General features: G+C 43.0%; 1 protein-coding gene across 1 annotated transcript in view; it reads right to left on the reverse strand.

Moving 5' to 3' along the window:
* The window catches only part of LOC143177149 (uncharacterized), a 39,888-nt gene that overhangs the window by 4,026 nt on the left and 20,723 nt on the right, over positions 1–15,139 (reverse strand). The window lies entirely within an intron of this gene.

The following is a 15,139-nucleotide window of genomic DNA, read 5'->3' on the forward strand; positions in this document are numbered from 1 at the left end:
GGGAATAAGAGAAAACAAGCGGGTGGAGAGAAAGAGAGAGAGAGAGAGAAAGGGGGAAAAAAGAGGTGGAGGACCTCTATCTCCCTGAAAGTCCATTTTTGTCGCCCCGAGTTCTCTTGCGTTCTCTACGGTATGTTTTCGCTCTGCTCCTCTTTCGAACTGTTCTTTTTTTTTTAACTACGAGGAAGGTACAGGGGATGTAGGAAATAGAAATTTGTTCATTGCAATTCGTTAAAATGAACCGAGGAATCTCTTCCATCGTTTGGATTTTGGGAGATGGTCTTTGACACTTACAAATGATTCTCATAAATGGGAGTTTTTAAATTAGTGTTTGAACTGAAATGATCTCCACATTAACAATTCGTTCTCATCTTCAATTTTAACAGGTTGCAAATTTAAATGCATATACATGCATGTATATCTATACACAGAAAGAAAGCTTTTGCCGATTGAATAAAAAAAGGAAGATAGAAGTATCTCTCGAATTCTCTTTGACTCATCCTTCGAACTTTCTACCCCCGCCGCGGTTAGAAATCCTCAACTGCTTCCGTGCGTTTCGTAGAAAAAAGTGAAATCATCAAGCCAAGGCTATGTTAGCCGCAGGAAGGGAAGAGAGGAAAAGACAGGGAGACGGCGCCCAAAACTTTTTGGTTAACAATAAGTAAACTTAATTTAATATTCTTGGGCGCGCTCCGCGGTGAGCTAGCCGACAGTGATTCATCATCACACCCGCGCACTGCTTCCCACCATGACGTCCTCGTTAAGTATTCTAATGGTTGCCATGTATCTCTAATTTACCCTGCTCTGGGCCCTAGTCCGACGACTTCATTAATTTCAATGCTTCTGTCCGAAGTCAGAGTTTGGGCCAGTAGTGTCCAGGATTTTAACAGGATTGACTATCGAGAAATTATCTTCGACTTTTGTCAGGAATACTTGCTGGTCCTGCAGTTATTAATTCATCGCTATTATTATCATTTGTTAACATTACTCACATATTATTTTTTATTTAGCTTCACTTGTAAAAATACAAACATGAACTCTCATTGAATCAATGAATTTCAGAAATGTGCATTATGCTTCATGAACTTGCTAGTATCAAGTCGAAAGTCTATCGAATATAGGAACTTCAAAGAGTGAAATCTGCAATTGTATCGGAATGCATATTTATGAGCCGCCCACTGTTCGTATACCACATTTCATAAATGCCATAACTCTAAGTTAGTATAATTATCTAAAATGGGCCATAAAAGCGAAACCTAACCTCAAAGTTACGCCCACCAAAGAAGCAAAGCGCCCTCTTTTGCAAAAAGCGAGTACTAACCTAAGTGTAAGTAAAAGATCTTATAATGTCTTATAAACTCAAAGAATTTTAACATACATACTTAATTTCTAATGCACTAAAACTCCGCCTTTTCATAATTCTAAAATAATATTAAAAATATTAATTCTATCATCATAATTATCCATAACGAATACAAAAATGAAAACCTAATCTCAAAATCCCGCTCACAAAAAACGCCCTCCAACCACAAGTTGCGATCTACCACGTTGAAATACAGTGAATGCTTAAATTATTACAGGCACAAAAACTTTCCGTTTTTGACGGTATTATAGCTTCAATAATTTTAGTGAAATATATCCTCATAAAAGAAAATACTCATGCACATGCATATCCTTAAAGAAACGATTAAAGCTTTGTAATCATTGTCACATGTTATTAACACATAACAACATTACACAACAATATTTCACAATAAAAAAGCTATCATTTTAAGTTCCATTCTTGCTCAAACTTCAAATGAATGATAATTTCGAAGCGTTCACAACAATTTAATCACCCACTGTATATGCAAAACACATGCGAATCGCAATAAGCCGATCAGCTCTCGGTGCATACTCGGAAATCTCATTTGAACCGATGCTAATAGGCTGCCTTATCCTCGCCGCCTAATCTGTGGCCAGCGGTCTCGAGCGACCGGTGGATTCTGCGAAGCGTGATAAATTAACGGAAGAGAGATCGCGACAAATTACGTCGCGCGTATCGACGGTTGCCCACCAACGGGGATCGGCTCGTGCCAAAACGTTCTTTTCGCGTCTGTCACTGGGAGGAGGTACGGCGGCGAGGATCGGTGACATTTTCAAGAAAGCTCGATCGTCCCGCTAATTAACGATTCCGCGGTGATTTACGCACGTGGCTGTTCGCGCTGCCGATTCAACCGATCCCGATCGTCGATTAAACCGCGGGCTCCCCCTCGATACGCGGCAGCTGGATAGACCGAGGCACTCGGGGAATTTCGCTGCGCTCGTAGATATGCTGTCTCTGGAACGTGACATTTCCAGAATCGAGCGAGAAACCGCTCGCCCCGGCATTTAGAATACCATCGGGAATTAGTTAGCACTTACCACGTGCCCCCTCCCTCCTCGCCCTAACGCCTGACCAGCTTTAATTGCGCGTAGAATGCGCGATAAATCTCTGCACGCCACTGGGATCTATACCGTTTTCACCCTTTCGAGGATCTGTGGGAGATTCTTTGGAGAGGAATGAGATTCTTCTGGAGGAGGTGTTGAGAGGGTGGTGTCTTGGGGCGAGAAGGTCAGGAGTGGGTCAGGTCGTTCTTGCAATAGTTAGTGAAACGTTATTGTCAAATGGGGTTATAATTATTAAGAAACTTTGTATGTGTTGTAGATACTAAGAAATGAGGAACTGAAAATTTGAAAACTTGTAAATTCGAAAGTCTAAGGATTTGAAAATTCAAATATTTAAATATTTGAATATTTTTTGAATATTTGAAAATTCAAATATTTAAATATTTGAATTTTCAAATTCAAAATTTTGAAAATTTTGTAATAGAAGCTCCTAGTCACTAACTTACCTTCATGACCCACGATTTATCCAAAACAGGTACTGTTCCAGTCTCAAAAGAAATCTCCTGGAAAGTATAGCTTGTTATACATTTCACAAGACTTCTTTCAAGACATTAATAACGCTTTCATTAATATCGCCCCATATAACAACTTACTGTTATTCACAATCAAATTTTTCACAAAACAGTCACCCACATGTGACAGGTCAGTCCAGTCTCCATCTAACACTAATCTACATCTGAAAGTAATCCAGACACGAATCCCATTTCCAACTTTCAACCCTCTGTCCTCCAAAAAATAATTAAAAATACCCCAAACGTGAGAAACCTACTCCCAATATCCTTCCTTCCACAAATCTCGCTCCATGACCCATGACTCATCGAAAGCCAACACTTTCGTTAGCTCTCGTTACCATCGAGGAACGGATTAGCGCTAAACGCCGAAACTCCGCGTCGAATCGTCCGAATCAGATACACTCGGCCGATCAACGTTACGAAGCAGAAAATCCGTTCATTTACTCTCTCCCTTGATGCAGCGTGTCTGCATAGCATAATAGTTAATATAGGCGGCGGCCAGAAGAAGAGGACGAAGGGAACGGATAAGATGGGAGAGGAGGAGAGGGGGTCGAAAGCGGAGCCCACGGATCGGTGGGACCGCATCGTGCACCCCGCCCAACCTGGGTCGCCCACTGTCACCATTAATAATACGTCTCCCGTCCCGTGATGTATCTCATCTCCGTTGGCGTCGTGCGTTATGCCCTGTGTCCTGTCGTGTCGGTGTTTAGCCATCGTTGTGCGCGCGACCCGCACGCTCACGCGCGCGCAAAACGGGCCCCGAAACGAACTGGCGCACAGTTTTAACCCTTACGCTGAGTACTTAATCCTTTGCAGTGTAATTTATTTTTCTTTACTTCTCAATTTTAATAGTCTGGTCCTAATTATTTTGTTTCAACTTTCTTTTATTCACTCTTGCCTCAGTAGCTACACAATTGATTTTTCATAATTTTATGTGCTGTATAAATGTAGTAGTATGTACGCTGAGGCTTCTTCAGATTAATCAAGTTATTTGAGTTTAAGCTACTTATTTTACTCAAAATATGAGAAGACAATTTCCAAACCCTTCAGGTGTCGAACATTTTCATTTCTATACTCAAGAGATTTACATATTCGAGACTAGTGTATTCTGCCAAGACTGTCCTCAGCAGTCGGCAACAGTCTTTTCAGCACAAAAATGACTTACATGTTGTGTCCTTGGCTAATGAGGGGAGCTATCCTTTGGCCCAATGGGTGGGGTCGTCGGACTCGAATGTGTTAAAATAGATTGTTATTAAATACTTCTATAATTAATTATACAGTTATCCTTTCTAGTCATAATTTCGTTCTTTTATTCGGTCTCGTCGCCAGTGTAACACGTTCACGTGGATAAGCGCGCGTGTTGGTATTCACGCGAGCACACCCGCGCAAATCCTGGCAAGGGTTGTACGCGCACAAAAGATCATCGAGATGTCGATGCATGTCGCGTGCAATGACGATGACACGGCGCGTGTCGATACGCAGAATGACGCTTTTCGGGACAAAGATGTCTTCAGTTGTGACAGCGCCACGTTTTCGTTGAGCATTTAATATACTGCGAGTAAATGAACTCTATTTACTTAAACAATATAATCCACAGGTATTCACATTAATGGGGTGCAGAAGATGACAGTAATAGCTCTTAGTTACAGGGTGATTAATTGTCAATCAGTAGATATTTGAATCTTATGTATAATTGTGATTTATGAGTGGTTCCGACTAATTTATTTTGAACATGATCAGCTAGCTACTAGCTACAGTCATTAGTCAGAACCTAAGAACCAGTGATCAGTACCCTTACTGAGCTACTATTAATTGAACATATCTCAATACCAGCCTATAAAAGAACCTACGATTTTCTACCAACAGAAGCTCTGAAAAAAGAACCTTTGTCAAGCACTCAGGAGAACATTTGTGACAAGACTGTGAAACAGCAGTCTGGCCGTCGCAACGTGTCGATAGAAATACGAACTCTTCACTTGGCTCGGCGTCTGGTAACGTCAGCTAGATAAGCACCGAGGCACGTGGACAAAACGAGTGGACCCTCGTGTGTGCCCCTCGACGATCTTGTCGAATGGATTCGTGGCTCCCGTGTTTCATCCGATGGAAAAGTAATCTGTCCCCGGCGATCAGCCAGCTCTCCTCGAGCTCCCTTGATCTTAATGGATTATCTGATGCGTTCAAATTCGTTCGGTAGCTGCAATCGGTTTCGTGGTAGCTTATGAATGACTCGGGACAAACCGCTGGGGATTCTTTTCACGCTGAAGAGTGCTTCTATGCACTGCCATTTGTATGGGATAGAATTTAGAACAGTAAGAATTGTAGGATTATGGACAGTAAGACGAATTTTTGTGCATCAATTGTGTATGACAATGAAGAAGTTTCTGGACATTATTTGCAGACAGTATCATACTCCTGTATAAACCTGTTACAGGTCAAGAAACACGAAATTCTTGAAACTTCTTGAAAAGAAAATTCTTAACTGCACCATCACAAAATACGCGTTAGCTTAAATTAACTAAAGAATTGATCACTTAAAATTACCAAAGCATGACTTATGACTGTTTTCTCACTGGGATGTGATATACCTACGTCAACCATTTTTCCTCTCTGTTGCACCTCTCGTTACAAATAACTACAACAAAAGACTGCTTCCAAGATCTCGATGGCCATGCAATAAAAACTCCTCGTGACAAATGTAACATCGAGACCATGAATAATTACCCAGCAGGCTAAGGTGCAGCATCGAGTGCCTTCTCTAGAAAATCGATTCTAGAAAATCATTCTTTGACACAGTCGGCACTGGTTACCTTGAATGTCTCGAAGCGAGAAATATCGCAGCGCGAAACTGCGATTGTTGCACCGCGTTATGCTTGTACTTCCACATGCATATATATCTTCGAAGCGCGAGAAGCGACCATTGCACGACGAAAACTGTTCCTCGGCTGCAGGGGACGTCGTTCCTCGCTTTCTGAACAGTCCCCTGAGAATTCACAATAGGAGGCGACGCGTTTGTCAATTTCTCTAACGCGTCCTGCCGCGGCAAGAAACCTACGAAGAGAAAACCTATTTCGAACTAGCCAATAAAATTCTCTCACGTAATACAATGCTGTCCGGTACGGGTGGTTCGGATAAAAACGAGATATTACTGGTTCGAGTAACGAACGACCGGGAGACGTTCTCTTGTCCTGTCGAGGAATTTTAACGAAACAAAACAATGGTTTTCATTAAAAGCGACCAGGACTGGCGACTGCTTGAACGATTTATCTTTGGGGGGAATAGTCGCGTCTGGATCTGGGACAGATTCTTGGGAAATTAATTATTATCGAGCTGACCAGCGTTATTGGAAACCCGAGTGAGGAATCTTGTAGACTGATTATAGTTTAAGAATACAATGAACACATAGTGGGGTTGATACTTGATTAGTTCTTTAACCATCAGACTCTTAAATCGTTATCTGAAATGTAATGACATTGAATGTTGATTTTCAAGAGAATACTTTAGTTTCTTAATGTAAAGTGTGCAGAGATCTACTCCATAACAGGTGAAACTAAAGATTCCTCCCAAAAGAAGTTGGATATTCACTAGCAACAGTGTCTGAGACATGTTTAAAGTGAATGTTGCACCAAAGCAACATTGGGAGCTGAAAGGTTAACCAGCTGCTTAAGAGACTCATGCTTAAAGAATCCTTTTGATACTTAATTTTATTATTTGTTAAAGACGATGATTGAATTATAGTTTAATTTTATGTTCATTGGATATTCTATTGTACACATAAACCGTGTTTACATTAAGCAACTTAATCAGATGACCGACTTGACCGACCTCGAGTTATTCAAAGTCACTCGCCAAGTTGAGGTGAACCGAATCAGTCATCCGACAAAAATTACCTAATACCATGTTTACATTAGTTCTGGGTTAGGTAAGCCCAAGTCGTGTAAAGTCTATCGAAACAGCGTTTCAGTCAAGTGTAATACTTTCAGTTGATCAACGTGAGATGGATTGACTTGGTCATTTGCCCAAAAGTGACTTAAAGTAAATTAGAATGCCGCCAATGATAGAGTAATACTAATATTAATATTAACTTCTAAACATGCTCCACAATCAGGTCCTCTGTCTACTCACTCATTACTAATCAACTGACCCAAAGTTAATCACAAAACTCTATCTCACCCTATCATCGATCCAATCCCAAGCCCCACCGATCTCTACTTAACACTGGATAGGGCATAGTCACCCATCGCTATACTGAGGTTGACCCCCAATTGAAAGATAGCCACGACACCTAAAACTGAGGACTTGCGTCCACGTTTAGCACGAAATTTCAATCACCCAAGCCTCCTTGCCAAAAAAATTTGAAAAAATATGCGTAATATTCCAGATCTCAAAGATTGCAATTAAAACCAAAGATCTTGTGCTCCAGTTCACAGCATGAATAATCATAATTTTTGACATACCAAATGCAAGGTTTACAATTAAAAATTTACACTACGTGTATTATTATTATTTGTATAACTAGACAATATACAAATAGAAAGAATCCGCTATCGTGAGCCTAGGTTGACCCATATCGCCATATCGACTTCGACACAAATCCTCAATTCTGCCCGTCATGGCGACGTTGAAATGGGGCCACCAAGTTGAACCTATGCCCTATCGACTGTTATATAGAGATCAGTGCCAAACCCCGACAAAATCTCCCCGTCCCCTTCGATCCGAGCCGGAAACTTTCCTTCGAACGGGTCGATCGCACCCGTCACTTCTGATCGGAGCTGTACAGGCGTGGTGCAATGCAGACCGGCGATCAGGAGGGACAAAAGTCGGAGTTGTCGGTGGAACGTGGTCGTCGACGCTCGAGGGGTCCCACCTCCGTACAACCTGGGCCCGATCCTCCAGCAGGCCCAGCCTCGCCGCGCTCTCTCGCTCCCTCGCGCGTGTATTTTCATAAATATAATAATTTATTTCTCTCCGGAGGTAAATCCACACACGGAGGATGTTGTAATCCCCGTGGTCGTCCTCGTCGTCATCCTGTCCTGTCCTCGCGCGCTCGTCGTTCGGAGATAGGTGGGTCGGGCGCGAGAGCGCACTCGTCAGAAGGTAAGGTAAGGTAAGGGTGCGGCCAGACTCCGCTCTCGACTCCACCTCATTACCCGGCATTCTATGCAGAGACTGCGCTTATGGCTTATTATTGCTTTAGCTTAGCCAACCCGTCGGTTCCTCAGCTCTTCGTGCGAGCCCGTGTCTGCGTGCGAGCGTACACGAGGCACCGTCACCGTCTTCCGATTGTGTGGGGCCCTCGACATGGCCACGGGACGAACATTGTAACGATCCGCGCGATTTTTCTGCCGTGACGAGGGGAAAAAATGTCCTATGGAAATTTTTGCCTTCGAATGAGGCGCTGATTGGGGACGAGGGCGTGGGGAGGGGGAGAAATATCCGGCGAGGACACCTACGTGGAGTTTTTGGGGGGAAGTGCGTGGAAATTTGGAGGCTGGTTTATTAAGCGGGGAGGGCGGGGCTAATGACTATTGGAAGGTGATTTTTGATGATATTTTTCGTGATATTTCTGTCGGTGATATTACTTGTCCTTATCGTACTGTAGATTTTATATGGATATAGGTACAGTAGAATTTTGATCGAGTCAGGTGTAGCTACTTATGATTTTATACCCGTTCGTAGTCAGGTTTTTCAAGTTATTGATATTAATAATAAGAGTATAGCAGAGTTTAGATCAAATTCGAGCTCTAAGTTAATAATAGCCTGCAGCAAATACGAATATCAGCTATTAACTTTTTTGCAATATTCAAGAGCAATAGGGAAAGTAGGCACCTGGCTGATAATCTTGAACCATTCACTTTGCCATCTCTGGAGGACTAATTTAATGGTCGTTTTAAAATAGGACTATATAGGTCCTGTGAGAAATCCTCTCGAAAGTATTAGGGGCGATGCTTTCCAGGGAACTTCTTGTAGAGTAAAGATACTACATTTGCTTTGTTATCGTCATTTTTTAGAAAATTATATATCAAGCTCAAAATCCCTCTGTTTTAATATCCCATTCGAATCTGCTCTTGGATTCATTTTTTCTCAACGATTCAACCCAGCCGTCGGTCCGCGCAGCATCAATCCCCACCTTCGGTTCTCATTTCGTATGTACGCGCGCAATTATTGGGTCCCGATCTTGTCTGAAGGTTCGTTACGTTTCTTCGCTTAGGTACCAGGCGTGTTCACTGTGCTTGTGCGTCTCTGGTTGTGCGTAATGCCCTTGGTACTACTTTGTCGGTATTATTTGCTCGCTGGACGCCTGGTGGCTCGGTAAAAACAGGACCAATGGAGATTTAACCCTCGATATCGCGACCACCGGAATATCGTGAAGGTCTCCCTGCGCTGAAGATCGCCCCAAGCAGTCTTTCTTGCACGATTAACGGCTCATTCGAAATAACAACTTACAATTAGCATTATTCTGTGGCAGTTTGATCCTTTGGGCTGCGCTGCCGCCGCTGTGGCAATATAAATGAATAAATTAATGGTTAAGTGAGGTGAGCTTCAGTGACAATTCATTCGTATTTAATGTATTCGTATAAAGACTCCCCTACGTAATTTTTAACAAATAAATTCCAGACACTTTAAAAATCTCCTTCGACAAGCGCCAACCACGCAAACTAACTTTCTGTCATCAAGGCAAATGCCTCAGCTCTAAATTCCATCCATTAAAGCGCTCTCCCTCACAGGCCATTATCCCTAAACAATCCTCCGCGATATTTCAATACTCGTATGCATATCCCAAAACACCACCTCCACTTTAATAGAGCCCTTTGTCCCCCAGAGACTTCGTCCACCCACGTCTCCACCAGTCACTGTGGCGAACGTTTCTGTCAATAACAGTTTCCACGAACGCATAATCGCTATATTCCCCGAAAAGATCCTAAGCTCCGATAGAGAGGAGAAACAAGGCTCAGCAGGTAGAGATCTAAACGGACGTAAGTAATGCAGGCGAAGGCGCAGTGTGCAGACGATATAAAGGAACAAATGAGTTTCGTGATCGTACCAGGGCCCGATCTTGTCTTAGGTTAATCGAGCAACGCCGCAGAAAACGAACAGAACGAGAAAGCAAGAGAGTAGAAAGAAAGAGAAGGAGACGGTTAGCTGTCTCTCGCGGGGTGAATCGACCGCGGTCGATCGCGTGCGGGACGAAAAATGACAAGGGTGAATGATGTTACGCGTCCGATTTGAAGAGTCAGAGGACAAACTTTTGCATTATGCTAAGTATACCGTGCGCCTGCCTCCTCCTCGTCCCCCCACGCTCACACCCTGCCCCACCCCGTACCCTGTACCCTTTTCGCTACGCCAATGGTACCCTCCGTGGACCTTTTCTATCGTGATGGGATTAAGTTGTACGAGACTTCGTTCCACGGCCAATGCATTGTTTACGAGGAGGTAAGAGGCCGCGAGAATTGTGCTCGCAGCTACGAGAATATACATATTCGTTCCGCGGTGGAAACATGGGACAGGGGGACCATGGGGGACTGACGCGATATCGGTAGACAAGGATTGGTTGGGCGTCGCGATATGGAAGGAGAGAAGTGTTCTAGGGGAATGTGTAAGCCCTGACTCTGTGTAACACTGAACAGGGCATAGGCCTGGTGGTCACTTGCTGACCCCATTTGAACGTCGCAAAAACTATACTTCATGGTCATAATTCGGAAATCATGATTACTGAGTTGTGTCACTTTTGAGGCTAGCGTGAGACATGTCTGATTCTATCGAAATGGGATTCTGTATACGGTGTCCCATAACACGTGGGCGATATTTTAGGTACTGATACAACACCTAAAAACAAAGATAAAGGATCATACACGTGAACATGTATATATATCTTATTGCAACCTAATAAGCCAATTTTATAATTTCTTCCACTCTCTCTTGAGCCTCCAAACGAAAGCACAGTTCCCACACCAGAGAACAAGTGCATAAACAATGCATCGAGTTTCAAGTCAGCTCGAAAAATCAGTCCTCCCGTCCAGGAAGACTTAATACGCATTAATTCGCGACAGTATCTCATCGAGACAGCCCAGCGACCACCGTCTAGGACACCGTTCGGGCATTGAAGTTCCTGGGAGATTATCTAGACTTTATCAGAGGCCGCGGTACGAATAATTCACGTTCGACATTTCACCGCGAGAGCCCAGGCACGTATCCCTCCTTTCCTCCGACGTAGCCGCTGAAAACGCTTATTTACATTCTATTTTTGAGCAATACGCGCGCGGCAGAGCAAGCGATGCATTATCGAAGAGGCCTGTACTTTAGTAGACTTACCACGGCGCAGGATGTAGGTTGCCTTTTAGATCGGACCGACCTCTTTTCTCTATGGCCATTTTTTACGGAAACGAAATTCACAGAGTGGGCAGAGCCCGATTCCAGCCTCAGAAGTTCATCCGCTGTATGGCCGAGGTGCTATTGTTCGAGAGCTAGCCGACGGAGACGAGGAGGAGAGCCAGCGGACGAGGTGGAGGAGGATGGTATCGGGAAAGAGCTGTACTTACATATACGCGCGCACGTATATTTAGAGAGTGTGTGTGTGCGTGCGCGCACCGAAGAAAAGCGGGCCTTTCTCTCTTGGAGTTCGAACGATCCTTACGCACCGGCGGCGTGCAAGTTAATTTCAATCGTCGGTGCAAACTTTTCGTTACAGTCTATTTCGCAAGATGCAAAGGTTATCTCGCGAGATTCGCGATAGTTATCGAGATCGTTATCGTTCTCGCGTTTTTAAGCGATGGTTAATGGAGGTTTATGTTTTGGAGTCGTTCACTTTTTGGATTGCGATAGGGGGATTAGAAGATTGTGAATTGTACTGTATTCCCTCGTTATAAGCTCGTTATATATTCTGTATCTTGAGTCGAGTTCGATTGGACGAGATTTGCTCTTATGTGGAACACGTGTATATGTTTGGTCTCGGAGACTTCCTTTCGATTAGAATGCGAGACTATAGTGAGGGAATATTTTAGGTACAGGGTGTCTTGAAAGGTGGACATACAAGAAATGGAAAATTAGGTGCTAGATGAACTTTGTTTCAACTTGGTTACTTATAGTGTCATTGAGTTGACTTAAGAGTTGAGTCATTCCTTGATTTAGAAGAATCGTTCAAATAACTATGTGATACAGAATATTTCAGAAAATGTGGACATCATCTGAAGAGTAGATTAGAATGCTAAGATAATAAAAATGGGCAATGTATACATGTATCTATACCTCCTTGATCGAGTTGTACAAAAGTTTTTGTATTTATATACATAATAGTTACGAAGTGAACTGCTCTCATTAAGAGAATGGATTGAAATGACTCATGGAATAGATACTATGTAAGTGTTTACAAATAGTCAGTGAGGTCAATAAGGTATGTACTAGGCGTGTCAATGATGGATGAAAACTGACACAAGGTACATGACCTCTTCGTTTCACGACCTGGTAAACACCACTCAAACTTCAACTACCTAATGTAACACCTAAACCAAACCTAATGTAAAAAGTTAAGTATCCAGTTCTAAAAATAGTACCGCTTTATGGGCACTTAAATTCAACTGCCTCATTTCAGACCATTAAATCACGAAATATAATAATTCATTTAGCATCACTTCAGGAAAAAACATAGGTGAAATGAATTAAGAAAAACATTAGGTACCTATAAAGAGTAGAAAGCACTTACCTATTATGTATAGGAAATGAATAGTTTCTTAAGATTAGACCTGAGAAAATTTTGTTTCGACTGAAAACAAAAGGGAAGCACTAGAAATAAAATTATGAAGCTCTTTAATTACAAAAACCTCTAACTCTATAATCAGATGACCAAACCCGAAATGTGACTATTTTTCCAAACTCGAGATATTTACTTCTCCATGCATATCTAGACGAAATTTATCAATTTACAAATGATACCTGTACATCGCACAAGCTACTTTAAAAAAAAAAGCAAACTGTCAATTCGTAGCATGTAAGCTCACCTATGGGTCTACCCAATTTTAAAATCACTCCACTAAAAAGTTCGAAACTCCTGACGTATCAGGTTTCGCCATCTGATTACAGAATTCTACCACGAAGGGTCAAAGACGCCTCTTCCAGTTTCGTAACCCATTCCCTTTACTTCCGCTCGTCCACGATTCACCCGTGACTATCAACTCGGGCCACGGAAACGGCGCACCGCGTGAAAGCACGTTGCCCATAGCCCAACCTCCGCTTTCTCCAGCTGCGATACCAACTAGATTCCCTCCCCTTCAGCCCTGCGTCAATCGTACTCGTCGATTTACCGAACGATCCAATAACAATCATCGTCGGCCCGGATATCCCTGTTTCCGGCGATTAAGGAACATCGCACGCCCACCTGGGCCGCGGTTATCAAAACCGATCGTTCGCCCCGGGTGTAACGAGCAACAGGCTGGACAAGAAACGCCTTTTGTCCGGCGATTTTTCGTCGTTTGCTGGCACAACGACGCCCCATGATTTACAAGAGAACCAATCGAACGATGAACCTACATATCTGTATGAACATGTACACTGTGCGGCATCGTGCAATAGGGAGGCATCGTGCTGTCGGAAGGTTGTGCACTAATCGCGAATGACGATACGTGTGCGTGTGTACATACCTAGGTATAATTACATACTCCCCTGTTCAAAGGTATTAGAAATTTTATTTCTTGGATTTTCGATATCTCTTCCATTTTGTAAAACGATAGTGTGTGTACTACTGGCTAAAAGTTTGGATAGATTTTGTAAATTAAGGAATATGTAAGTTACTCTCTGATTCTAGGAACACTTGGTGAGAGTACTCTGTCATGTAGGTATTGTATGTTTAATAAGATTCTTGTGTACAGAAGGTTTTGATAAATGTATCTATACGTGGAATAGAGGAGTTCCAAGTCGTAAATATAGCTACTATTCGTGTCCCATGAGAAAATCCTTGGGAACGTATTGAAAGTAATATTTTCCAGGGGACTTCTCATAGAACACGTATAATACATACACTTGTGGAAATATTTAGGAATGGTAGAGATCTCCAAAAGAAAAATAGAAATTCTATGACACAATCTTCGATTTTCCTTCACTGTATACTAATAGCACCTTCAAATTCTCAGGGAAGTCCTAAAGGACGCAAGATGCAATCACAAACTTTACATAAAAATCACCCTTGAAAACCGTGAAGGGCTCTGTACTTCCACGTCTCTAATGGGGTTCAATAGTAAACCAAGCGCCTAGAAATACATTTTCTCAAACGCTACATATCCCCAACGATACAAGCAAGCAACAGAGCCTCAAGACCCTGCTACCAACTTCGCGCCGTTATTACCGCAAAACGGAGGCAGATCGAGCATTCCAGCGTGGAACACAGTACGTTCCACACGAGCTCCCCTAGCACCCTCGCCAATACCTCACCGTGTATTTGCTACACCCTGTAGAGGTCCGTACACGGCCCAATAATTCTCAATCGCCGTGTGGAGCGCTCGCAACGGGGCCCCTGCTCGCGGTGTCCCTTAAATCTAGCAACGAGGCCGACCTTATCGGGGACCTTCCACCGTGCGCCATTATTGTGAGATACTGTACGTCCTGATCCGCCGTTTAGAGCCCTATCCAGGCCGCGAATCTCACGCGTTCGGCGGGCGGTTCTCCGTTTCCTGCGCGAGAGCAACAAGAGACAGAGACGGAGAAACCAGAGTCAGAGAATCAGAGAGACGGAGAGACATACAGACACAGATGCAGAGACAGAGAGAGAGAGAGAGAGAGAGAAAGGAAAAGGCAGAGGATAAAACATAGGAGGAGAACCAAGCAAAATAGAGTGAGACAGAATGAGTGAGTCAATGAGTGAATGAGCGTGTAAGAGAGAGAGAGAGAAAGCATAAGTGCGTGAGACAATGAGTGAGTGCGACAGTGAGAAAGCGAGTAAGAGAATGAAAGAAGGAATGAGACAATGAAAGAGTGAGTAACTCAATGAAAGAATGAGACAATGATAGAGTAAGTCAGTAAATAAGTGAATAAATGAATGAGTGAGTGTGTACGACAGTGAGTGAATGAGTGAGTGAACAAGTGAAAGAGAGATAAGCGAGTGAGTCAGTGAGTAAGGGATTGAGGGGGGGGAAAGGGTGAAAAATAAACAAATAGATGAAGTAGAATGAAAGTGACTGAATAAATAAATGAACGAATGAATGAATGAATGAACG

The sequence above is a fragment of the Calliopsis andreniformis genome, chromosome 3, assembly GCF_051401765.1.
Source record: "Calliopsis andreniformis isolate RMS-2024a chromosome 3, iyCalAndr_principal, whole genome shotgun sequence".
Classification (NCBI taxonomy): Eukaryota; Metazoa; Arthropoda; class Insecta; order Hymenoptera; family Andrenidae; genus Calliopsis; species Calliopsis andreniformis.